Source organism: Cynocephalus volans, chromosome X (genome assembly GCF_027409185.1).
Source record: "Cynocephalus volans isolate mCynVol1 chromosome X, mCynVol1.pri, whole genome shotgun sequence".
Lineage (NCBI taxonomy): Eukaryota > Metazoa > Chordata > Mammalia > Dermoptera > Cynocephalidae > Cynocephalus > Cynocephalus volans.
In genome coordinates this window covers 46,560,385-46,572,305 of record NC_084478.1, presented here as the reverse complement: position 1 = coordinate 46,572,305, position 11,921 = coordinate 46,560,385, and positions in this window count along the sequence as shown.

Genomic DNA, 11,921 nt, shown 5'->3' with positions numbered 1-11,921 from the left:
AACATGGAAGTCCTCCAAGTGAAACAGAATCAAGGATCTGGGGATGTACCTTCCCAAGAAGGGTCTTTGCAAACCCTAGATTTTTTCACTGAACAAGGCTTTAAAAAGACCTGAGTTAGGACATAGCCAAAGAAATAAACATAGAGAGAAGTGTAAAACTAGATAATCTGTCTTACAAGGTGCAGTTTACTTGTTTTTAATTTGAGGTATTCTACAGAGAAGCCTCTCTGTGAAATGTACAACAAATCTTCATGAAGCAAAATCTCTGACATCTGTCATGAAAAGGAATTTATACACAATTCTGTATTCCTGAAGGTCAAAACTCAACAAAGCAAAGTGCATAATGAGAATCTTTTACTCGTTTTGGTCCAAATTTGACTTTCCTTCTAGATTCTACCTTCTATTCTGAGAATGAACTCTTCCCCAAGCATTGACACAAGAAAGGCTCACTCTGGGGGAATACTCTGATTGTAATACTCCAATATAACATACAATATATCCCCACCAACCACATCAGAAGTGATTTCATAACACAATATTCTCTGTCACCTCAACAGCCTAAGTCCTAATTTTATTTACCAGCCATTTTTATATATTGGGTCTAGCAGACTAACAGAATGGTAATTTTGTAAAATCACCCTACCTACATTTACTAAGGAGACCCACTTTTGTGGTTCCATTCCAATTTTACAGCACTCCATACAACCTAAAAACATGTCAGCTAGTGATTCCATGTGGAAATACCAAGTTATTTCGATGGTGTCAGAGCCTATTAATTTGAGTACTTCCAATTTAACTGACCATTACCAGAATATGACATAAATGTGCATAATAAGAATGTGAATAAATATTTAGAGACATTTTCCTGGTTAAGGAGTACAAAGTGTTTTAAAGTTATAGTGCACAATCCAATTTTATTTTTTCCTTACTTATATCCTCACAGAGCCCCTCGTAACTCTAGAGACTGGATGTCTCATAAGAATGCAAACATGTTCTTTTCATCAGCATTTGAAATGTTGACATTTCATTTAATGTCAACAAATAGAATTCCATTAAAGGTAAAAATCCATTTCATTATAGCATCAGAAATCTGGAAAAAATAAAATCCTTATTTTAGTTCATATTTTTTCTGAATGAAATGTCTATTTTTCTTTCCACTTTAAAAGAAATAAACATTGATAAATGTTATTAACATTTAATGAATGAATAATAGTACTGCCTTTTCCATAATAATTTATTATAAGTGTTTTATAATGTTCAAGAAACATGTAAATAATTCCATGCAATACCATTTATAAATGCTTTATTGTGGAGTATACTAACATTTATAAAGCAAATGTATTTCACAGGGCCTACTTTCCAAGGCCCTGTAGTTTCAGCTATAGACTAACTTTTTAAAATTACACATAGAAATGTTAAGCTTGTAAAAGACAGAAAACTTTCCTGGGGCTAAAGTCTTTGCTGTAGATAAAGAATTGTAACACAGCAAAATTGCTGGCTCTAAAGGCAGATGTCCTTGGTGCAACTAAACCTAATGATTGTTGCCATGACAATTATCTTACCATTCTCTTTGTAACCACCTGTGTTCCTTTTCTGTAATTTTCCTGCCTGGAGAATAAGTACTGAGAGAAAACCCTAGTTTGGTGTTAATTTTCCAAGGAATCCTGCTCTCTTGAGGGTTCCTGGAAATTAATCTCTTTGGGGTCTCTCACTGCTCATAAGAAATGGGCTTTGACTAATCCTTTGCATCTCCGTCACCCTGGGAGAGGTGAAAAATGGTGCCCCGTATGAGGCATTCTGACTCCACAGGTCAGAGACCAACCTGCCAAGCCTTGGAAAGTAAAGGACGTCTGACATTTTCATTTACTCATCTCAGTAAGGGAATCACAGGTGGCTTTAGAATAGTGACTGCACGCCTGCAGCAGGTCAAGCTAGCTTTCAACCTGAAGGTTTTTTCTTTTTTATTTTTAAAATACGGATAATTCTTTAACAAAAAAAAGGAGATTCAGCATAAATTACAACTCCAATGTCTCCTTAAAGCAGTTGGCTGTAAAGTATCTGAATGGAAGCTTGTAAAACTGTTAGCGGTTATGAGACAACAATATCCTTGGTACCCCAAGAAAGGGAACCTTGACATAAAAATTGGGGAACAAATTGATTACTGGTTAATTTATACAATGGGTCTTGTCAAGGCATCCCATCTAACAACTTGGAATCTATGTCAAGTCACTCTGAGACCTGTTCAAAACCTTAACAAAAACAAAGACATGTTTATGTCACTGAAAAAGGGAAAAACTTAATCTTTGCCAGTAACTAAAAAAACTTTTAATTGGACAAACTAAACTAAAAGAAGTTAATATTTCTTTTCAATGTTAGTTTTGTTTGAGCGTGTTTTCTTTTCTTAACTGCATGTGCTTCTCTTTTTCACCAAAGACTCTGAGGCTTTATGAGATAAGCAGCCCTGGCACCAATCAGACCTCCTTTTGGATCTGCTGCCTTATTCTGGAAACCCCAAAAGTCAAATGGCTTCATCTCTGTTTAATAGCTCAGCCCTTAAGCTCAGTAACCCATTTGAGAAACAAAACTAGACTAAAATCTACCTGTTAACTTATTTTCTCTAAAACAGGGTGAGGCCTCACAGAAAAGCTTTAACATTCTTTAGAACCACAGTTTAAACTGGACTGTCCGTTTATACTAGTGAGTTTTCTGTTTTATCTGTCTCCTTATTTTATTTTAAACAAAACCTATAAAATCCTCATTGTTTCTGTTTATGTCTACATATATATGTACATAAATGTATGTTATTTCTACATGTTCATGTCTATATGTGTTTGCATTGTCTGCATGGTACCAAATTGGCTTATAATTAATGCACATTCATTAAATAAATAAGTATACCTTTCAAGTTCACATGACTTTAATTTTCTAAAGTTTTGATAAAGTAAATGTATTTTCAAAATTTGATTTAAACCTTTTGCCTAGATTTGTCTTTATGTCAACACATTCTGTGGTATGTTTAATATGTTTAATGCTTGTTTAATTTGTTTAAGGACTAAAGGCTGTAAGAGAACGGGCTTCTGGGCTTCTCTCAAAGCCCTGAACATGTCTCATTGTTAGCTTGTGTTTGGTTTTAAGCCTCTGAATTCTGGACACTAAACAGAGGGCCATGGTGAGATCAGAGGACATAATATGTCCACAGTACACGGGCCATCAGCTACAGGACAAAACCCAATACATCTCCTCCTTTTCTCAGCTCTGCCTACTGGCCATGCTTGGAGAAACAATATCTTTTAGATATTATCTTTGTGAATGCTGCCTTAACCTCCACATGGCCTCTCTGGATTCCACATGGCCCTAAATGCCATGTGGATACTTGGGGCCCAGGATGGATAGTGAAAGGGGACCTATGCCCAATATCTCAAAGGCCCTGGTTAACATTAACTGATAAGGGTATAGATTTTATACACCAAGTTTTTGGCTGGGAAACCATAAATATTTATTTTGTAAAAATTGCTGAGACTCAAACTGGGCTTTGTGTAATCTGCTCTGACAATGTGGATACTTGGGACCCAGGATGGATAGTGAAAGGGGACCTATGCCCAATATCTCAAAGGCCCTGGTTAGCATTAACTGATAAGAGTATAGATTTTATACACCAAGTTTTTGGCTGGGAAACCATAAATATTTATTTTGTAAAAATTGCTGAGACTCAAACTGGGCTTTGTGTAATCTGCTCTGACAATGGACCCCCATTTGCTAACCTGAATGTATACAAATGTTCTTATCAGCACACATCTTTGCCTGGGTTTACTAATCAAACAGGATTACATCTGTCTTTGCTAGAGGCTTTTAAGTTGTAAACCCTGCCAAAACCAGAAAAACATTTCTGTATGTAATTTTTAGGCAAATGAGGCCAATTTAACATTGATAAATAAAAGACAAGTACGTAAAAAAAGAGAGGTGATATAAAAAATGCTATGGTTGTGAAGATGTAGTTGTGACTAAAAAGGCTAAGGGTAAGAAAATATTTTTATATGAAAAAGCATGAGGTACAATGTGTTCTTGTCCTAGAGTAAAATAACTGGCTATTTAAAAAGTAAAAAGTATAGGACAAAAGTCTAAAGCATGTTGTCTAATGTCTGAGTAAGTCATGATAATGGTTAGTGTGGATAAGTTTGTTAAAAAGGTTTTACAGTAAAAGGATTGACTGGATTTGAAAGCAAATTATGTGTGAGTTTTTCTAAAAATTAATGTCAAAAATATTCTATACAGAGTTAAAGTTTGCTCTCCTGCATTGGAACAATCAGATTTCCTAAAAGCACTTAACTGATCTTAATAGAAAATTATATGAGGTTTTCTTTATCTTTTAGATAACTGGCCTAGGAAAATTATTTCATGTTTTATCATGATAATTTCATGTGCTCTCTGCCTTTAAAATCCTTTGTCACTTTGGTTTTATTTTTGTAACGATTTGTGAGTGTTTTAAGACTGTTATTTGGCTAACTTTCCAAAACCAAATTCTAAAACCTCAGACTTGAACTAACTTTGAGAAGTTCTAAGGGCCCTGGAGCTTCTTGAAGGATATATAAGAGATGTATCAATACCAATTGGCTTATTTGATAAATTAGCCTACATGAAAAACATTGTCAAAACAAAAAATAATGCTTGACCTTTTTTGGTTATACTAAGATGTTATTACTATGTGTTCCAAAATCTTGTAAGGTTCTTCGAAATCTGTGTCTTGATATAAATGCTACCATTCATAATCTTGGTTCAATTATAATTTTAAAATGTTATGTCTTCAAATATTTCATGAAAAACTCTGACAGGTACAGTTTCCTGACAAACTTTGAGTTCATACCATTGAACTGAATCTCCAAAATTCTAATGAAGAAACTGATGGTTTTATGAAATTACTCACCAAGGTCAAAATAACAAAAGTTAATTACATAAAACTAATGAACTGATTAAAAAGAATTATAAGTTTTTACAATTTTTATTTTAAAACATTGCTCATTAATGTCTTGTTTTCCAGATTCAAGAAAACTCATTCTCTTAAGCTACCTATAACTAACAACAGTTTGGTAAAATATAATTTAAAACAGAGATAAAAGCATTTGTTTTCTCCCTATTTGATCACCCCCCAAATTTAAAAACTTTGAGTACCTTTATGATTATTAGGACAATGTGGCTATTTTCTAAAGTTCAATAAAAATTGACTCTCTCTTTATAACAGGATATAATTTAAAACATTGGTTATAAAATAGCATATCTCTTCTAAGTTCCTGACCCCTCTTCATGTTTCCCTAATTTGGCCTAACTGCTGTTTCATCTTTCCCCCTGATGTGGGACATGACTACCTGGGAATGAGCCTTCCCAGCACCAAGGGATCTATACAAAGAAAAGTAAAACCTTTCAATCATAAAATTGATCATCTATGCTTTTATGAGGAATGTTTTGATTGTAAAAGGGGAAAATAATATCTTGTCTACAAAAGCAGTTCTCTAAAGTTTCACAGCCTTAAAGGGCTGTTTATGACTTGGATGAGACATCCTGTTCCTAAACAAAAGATTTGTAATTGATCAAGAAATTTTACAAAGATTAGATGCTTTGCAAGCTGTGATGTCCTGGATGGGTGAACACCAACAAACTCTCTGGACTCAAAATCAACTATTACATAGAACAGAACCCCATTCTGGAGTTTCAACAACTGGCAATAACACCCCAATTCACACCACCAGGAATGATGCCAATGCAACAGATGATGACATCATCACTCCTCACCTGGGATAAATTAAAAGGACTTGCCACCCTAAAATGATACTAAATTTGCTTTAACAAAATGTTTTTTTTAACTGCAAAAGCTTGATTTATAGTTTTTGCTTTTTCTTTAAAAAAATAAAATTAAATTAAAAAGGGGCATATGTGGCATATACTAACATTTATAAAGCAAATGTATTTCACAGGGCCTAGCTTTCAAGACCCTATAGCTTCAGGCATACCCTAAATTTTTAAAATTACACGTAGAAATGTTAAGATTGCAAAAGACAGAAAACTTTCCTAGGACTAAAGTCTCTGTTGTAGATAAAGAATTGTAACAGAGCAAAGTTGCTGGCTATAAGGGCAGATGTCCTTGGTGCAGCTAAACCTAATGATTATTGCCATGACAATTATTTTACTGTTCTCTTTGTAACCACCTATGTTCCTTTTCTGTAACTTTCCTGCCTGGAGAATAAATACTGAGAGAAAAACCCTAGTTTGGTGTAAATTTTCCAAGGAATACTGCTCTCTTCAGGGTTCTTGGAAATTAACTTTTTTGGGTCTCTCACTGCTCAGAAGAAATGGACTTTGAGTAATCTCTTGCATTTCTATCACTCTGGGAGAGGTGACACTTTATAACACGTTAATAGAATATTACTTAGAACCTGCCTCAAACATGGAAAGGTAAAAGCAAGCATCCTAAAGGCTAAATCTTAAAAGTCTGTGTTCTTACTAATCAAGTTTCTTAAATCATTTCTAAAAGTTACCTCAATTTAAAATCTTGGCCATTTCTTATTTAGTTTTGCCATCAAGTAGAAAAAGAACAAATCTAGCACTCAACCCAGAGTAAGCACCATGGCATAAAATTTTTTGCCATGGTAGCAAAATTTCCAGAGAATTACCTGTCATCAAAACCTAGAATGTTCTGTTATTAATTTTAGCTGAGATCTAAGTAAAGGATGTAGTAAGAAGGAGTTTATAACTTATGTTCTTAGACAAACCTTTTATACTAATTTACTGATACTAAACATGACTTAGAAATGATTGGCATTCATCACTGGAAAGCTGGAAATTTTCAGTCTCATGTGGCATTTTCCCCTTCTCTGGTCTCTTGATGGAAATTCAATCTAAATTCTGCCATTATAAATTTATAGAACATAATATCCACTTCCAGAAGGTGAGATAGGGAGGAAAATTCTCAGTGGCCTCTCCTAGAGGTAAGGAGAAAAGTAGTCCTAGCCCACTCCAGAGGGTGGAGAGGTGTGGGTTGTGAGAGGGGTAATTCCTTAGAGGTTGATACCTCCTCAGCTATTGGTCAGAGATTAGATTTCAGAAATTTAAAAATACATGTTCATTGTAGATCTTCTTCTCCTTCATGCCCTTCATCTGCTTTTTTTTAGGAACCAAAATATTGGCTAAATTCTTTAGTATGTACAACTGGAAATACCACACTCAAATAAAATAAAAAATATATATTTTATATATGTTTAGGTAAAATAAACAAACCAAAAAATAAATAAAATAATAAGGAAAATTCCTACAGTGCTATAGCAAACACAAATCCAAAATTTGACATAAGCAATTTCACATTTAAAAAGATCTATTTAATATTTTAGCCTTTGATTTGTAAATAGAAGAGAGTTGTCTAGGCAATGACTTCCTGCCTTGTGAGTTCTTCCTTGGTTATCTCCTTAGCATTAATCTTTTTCTTGTCATTACCACCCTTCCTGCTTAGATTTGTTCTTCCTGACTCCAATCCCTCCCCTCCCCAATTTATCTTAAAAACTTTTGCAGGATTTCGTTTCCTAAACATAACACTGATTATACCTGTCCTTCAGGGACTTGCCATTCTTTGTATTAGCATTTCTCAACCAAGATTCTCAGAATACATGTTTTTCTGGACATGCTACATCATGTTTGATGGGAAAAAAAGGAATCTGTGACCAAATATACTTGGAAAATACAGGGTCAAACAGAGTAAAGTCAGTCAATCTACTCCTCATAGACTTTAGTATCCCAAACTCTGTGAATTTCCAAGTTAGAGCTAAGATATTAAGTATTCCCCAAATTTATTTCTCCATCAAAATAATTTTTTTTTTTTTTTTGCAGAAAACATTCTCAATATCTTGAAGAACACCTACAGACACTTTTGAGATATTGGTCTACAGTATAATGACTCAGTTTTAAATCTGGTGTTTTATGAACTTCACAATAGTTTTCTAGGCCTGCCACAAAAAAAGAACCAAAAAATGAGTGGCATTTTAAATCAACAGAAATTTATTCTTTCTGGCTTCTGGTGGTTGCCTGCAATCCTTGGCACTTTGTGGCATGCAGCTGCATAATTCCAATCACTGCCTCCATCATCACATGGCCATCTTCCCTCTGTGTCTGTCTTCACATTGACTACCCTATGTATGTGTGTCTCTATGTCCAAATTTTCCTCTTTTTGTAGGGGCACCCATCATTGGATTAAGGCCGATTCTAATCCAGTATGACCCTGTCTTAACTTAATTACATCTGCAAAGACCCTATTTCCAAATAAGATCACATTCTGGGGTTCTGGGTGGATACGAATTTGATGCATGGGGTGGGAGGGGGAGGGGGAATGGGGACACTATTCAATCCAGTACAGGCCTCAACAGTCTTCACAGTCTTTTTAGTTTTTCTTACATTTCAAACAATAAAATTGAGTTCCTATACCCTACAATATACCCTATGCTTTTCTTCATCTGTAGTTCAGACAATAGATTATATGCCAGATTATGTTACCTTTGGGGAAGATACTACATGTCAGCTCACTCAACAACTGTATCAACTGCCTCTCCCACACTTTCCTCTACTATTGCAGCTAGAAAGAGAAATACTTGAATTCTCAGCTAACCTTGCAGCTAGAGGTAGTCATGGGACAAGTTCTACAGAAAACTCCTTGGGGAGGGTCATCACCCCAAAATAAAAATGAAAATTATCAGGAAAAAAAAAAATCCTTTTTCTTTTCATTTAATAGTTTTCCTGTCTTCATACCTGGAAAATACGGAGACACGATGACTGTAGCACAACAGCTACCTTGTGACCATAAGGGTGAAAGCCACACACACACCTCATGTGGTGAGGCAGGAAGATGAAAGGAGCTTGGGTGCTTGATGAGAATATCAAGCCCCTCAATACCATGAATGTTCTATTCCTAGACTTTTTATGTGTGCAAGCTAATTTTGTAGGCTTTTCTTTCACTAGCAGTCAAATGTAATCCTGATTAATAAACCCCTTCAATCTGCTAAATTCAAGTTTTATCTGTTGTCAATACTCAATTTAGACACTGCTTTCTACAACTGGAAAGGACTTTCTTTCTCTGAATTGACATAATGACTGCTGGGATTCATTTATCAATTAAGTCTACCCTGCCAGGTGTCATTTCTTCTATTCTACTCTTGAGCTGTTATTTAAATGTTTTGTGTAATTTAACTATTTTCATATTTACCTATATTGCTAAAGGTAATATTTGTGAGTATTATATGATTCACAAATATAACATACTTAAGAGAAAGCATGGCTTCCTACCTTTCCTTCTACTTCACAGCAAATAACGGCTAAAAATATTTTATCAAAATACGTTCATTGTGTTATTGAACTTAGGGTTTGTAACTATCTGTAAAGGTGTTGTCTAATATTGTCCTCTCCAATAGTTCTTTGCTGAAACCTCTGTTACAGCCCTCAAACTGTGCTACTGACATCTTTTTGCATGATAAACCTGGACACAATCATTGCAGATTTTTTTTCTGTAAGGAAGGCTTAGTCCATAAATCAGTTTTTCTGAAAGAAGAAATTAAGACCTTGGTGTATGCTATGCAAAGGGTCAATTCAGAGTTTGGTTTTTATTCAAACCATAACTTCTCTCTGCTCTTGGCAGAGAAGTAGGCAGGTCTAAATGTTCTTTGGGGAGTCTAGAGAGAGCCAGAAAGGACTGATGCTGATGTTTCCAATAAACTTTGAAGAATTTGGAAAATGTTTCATTTATTCCAAGACAACCTTTTGACAATCTTAGAGAAACATCTCTTTGTGATAGGGTTTCTGAAGACATCCACATATGTCTGCTTGGGCCTGGACCTCCAGCATGGACAAAGCCAAACCCCTAAATAGTGTCTTTGCTACACGTACACATTCATAAATATACATATACCCTCAACACACACACATTTATAAATACACACACAGAAATATACATTCACAGACATATTCCTAAACACACACATCTACAAATACACACATACACACCTGCACGCACTTATGCACAGACACAGAGAAACTCCACACTAATCGTTATGTACCTTGAATATGCCAGATCTTCCAGGTAAAATGAAAAAGGAAGTGACCAAAGTCTTTTCAGCACAAAATTTATAATGAGAAGATTCTGTTTTCTCACCATTGAGATAAAGAGCCCGTGAACTGATGTCAGCTAATTGACTTTTAAATAGGATGTGAGAAGCCCCCAGACCTCAAATCCTTGCAACATGTACTGTTTTTTGTTTGTTTGCTTTATGGTTTTGTTTTTTAAATATTTAACTGGCAAATAAAGATTTAATCCAACAATCCCACTTCCGAGTATATATCCAAAGAAAATGAAATCAGTATCTCCAAGAGGTATCTGCACACCAACATTCACTGCAGCATTATTCACAATAGCCAAGATTTGGAACAACCAGAGTGCCTATTGATGGATGAATGGATAAAGAAATTGTGGTACATATATAAATTGGAGAATTATTCAGCCATAAAAAAGAAGAAACTCCTGCCATTTGAGACACCGTGAATGGACCTGGAAGACAAGTTGTATTGTTTTAAAAGGAGGCCAGGGCATTTCCTCTCCCACTTGATCTATGTGAGCCACCTACACTGACATTTGTTTAGTTTCTTAAATGCTGTGTCAATTCTTTCCTGATGTAGGGACTTTGTCCGTGATGTTCCTTCCTACCACCTAGTTAACTGGTACTCTTCCAGGGTAAATGTCCCTTCCTTAAGGAAACATTGACTAGAACAAGTACTAGTTAAGTTTATCCTGTTATAGCCTCTTATACCCCTGACTACATTTATTTTACCGTGCTCATCACAGGTCACAATTTTACCTTGATAAAAAGGTTATCTCTGTAAGATCAGAAAATGTAAAAGAATCACTGCTCTGCATTAGAATGTATTCAGATGCAGAAAGGCAAGCTAAATATGGCTCAAACAGTACAGGAAACTTATTGGTTTGCATAGCTAGAAAGTTCAGATGTGGATGAATTTTAATGATGGTTTGATTCAATAGATAAATGGGATCTACAGGAACCCTGATCCTTTTAATCTCTATTCTTCTGCAATATCACCTGAGACCTGGCTTCCCTCCATGATCAGAAGATAGCTACCAAAAATTCCAAAGCCTATATACGTTTTTGTCCACATTCAGGGGAAAATTTTCTGCCACAGTAAAAGAAAGAAACCTAAAAGTTCACAAGGACTGAGCCGACATATATCATATGTCCAGCACTGCACCTGTGACTGTGGCCAAACAGAATGGAATATACTACTGATTTATCTGAGCCAATCGAGGTTTAACTCTTTGTGCTATGATTTCATAATCAGGAGGACACGTGAGGGAATATTTTGGTAGGCTGAAGAAAGGGAACAGATAAATGGATTGAATAGAGAGCCAAGTAAAAAGTGACATGCTGAAGCTATGTAACAGTGTAATGTGTTGAGGTTCAGCACATCAGAAGTGTTATATGTCAGGGATAAGATGTTGCTTTGCCTCCCATGGATTTGTCACCTCTCTTCCCCTGGGTGACAGAGCCACAAAAGGATTACTCAAAGCCCATGTCTTCCAAGAAGTGAGAGACCCTGAAGGGGTTAATTTCCCAGAACCCTCAATAGCGAGGCATTTCTTCCTTTGGGAAATTAACCAAGAACTGGGGTTCTTGCCCCACATTTATTCTCCAGACCAGGAAGTTACAGAAAAAGAACATAGGTGGGGTTTTTGCTAAGTATAGTTTAACAAGTTTAACAATAGAGGCTGGTAACATCAGTAAAACAAGCAAAGTGGCATTCCATAATGCAATTTGCAAGAGGTTAAGTCGATCCACCAACAAAAGCTTGATGTTAGCAAACACTGTTTTTCCCTACAGCAATTTCCC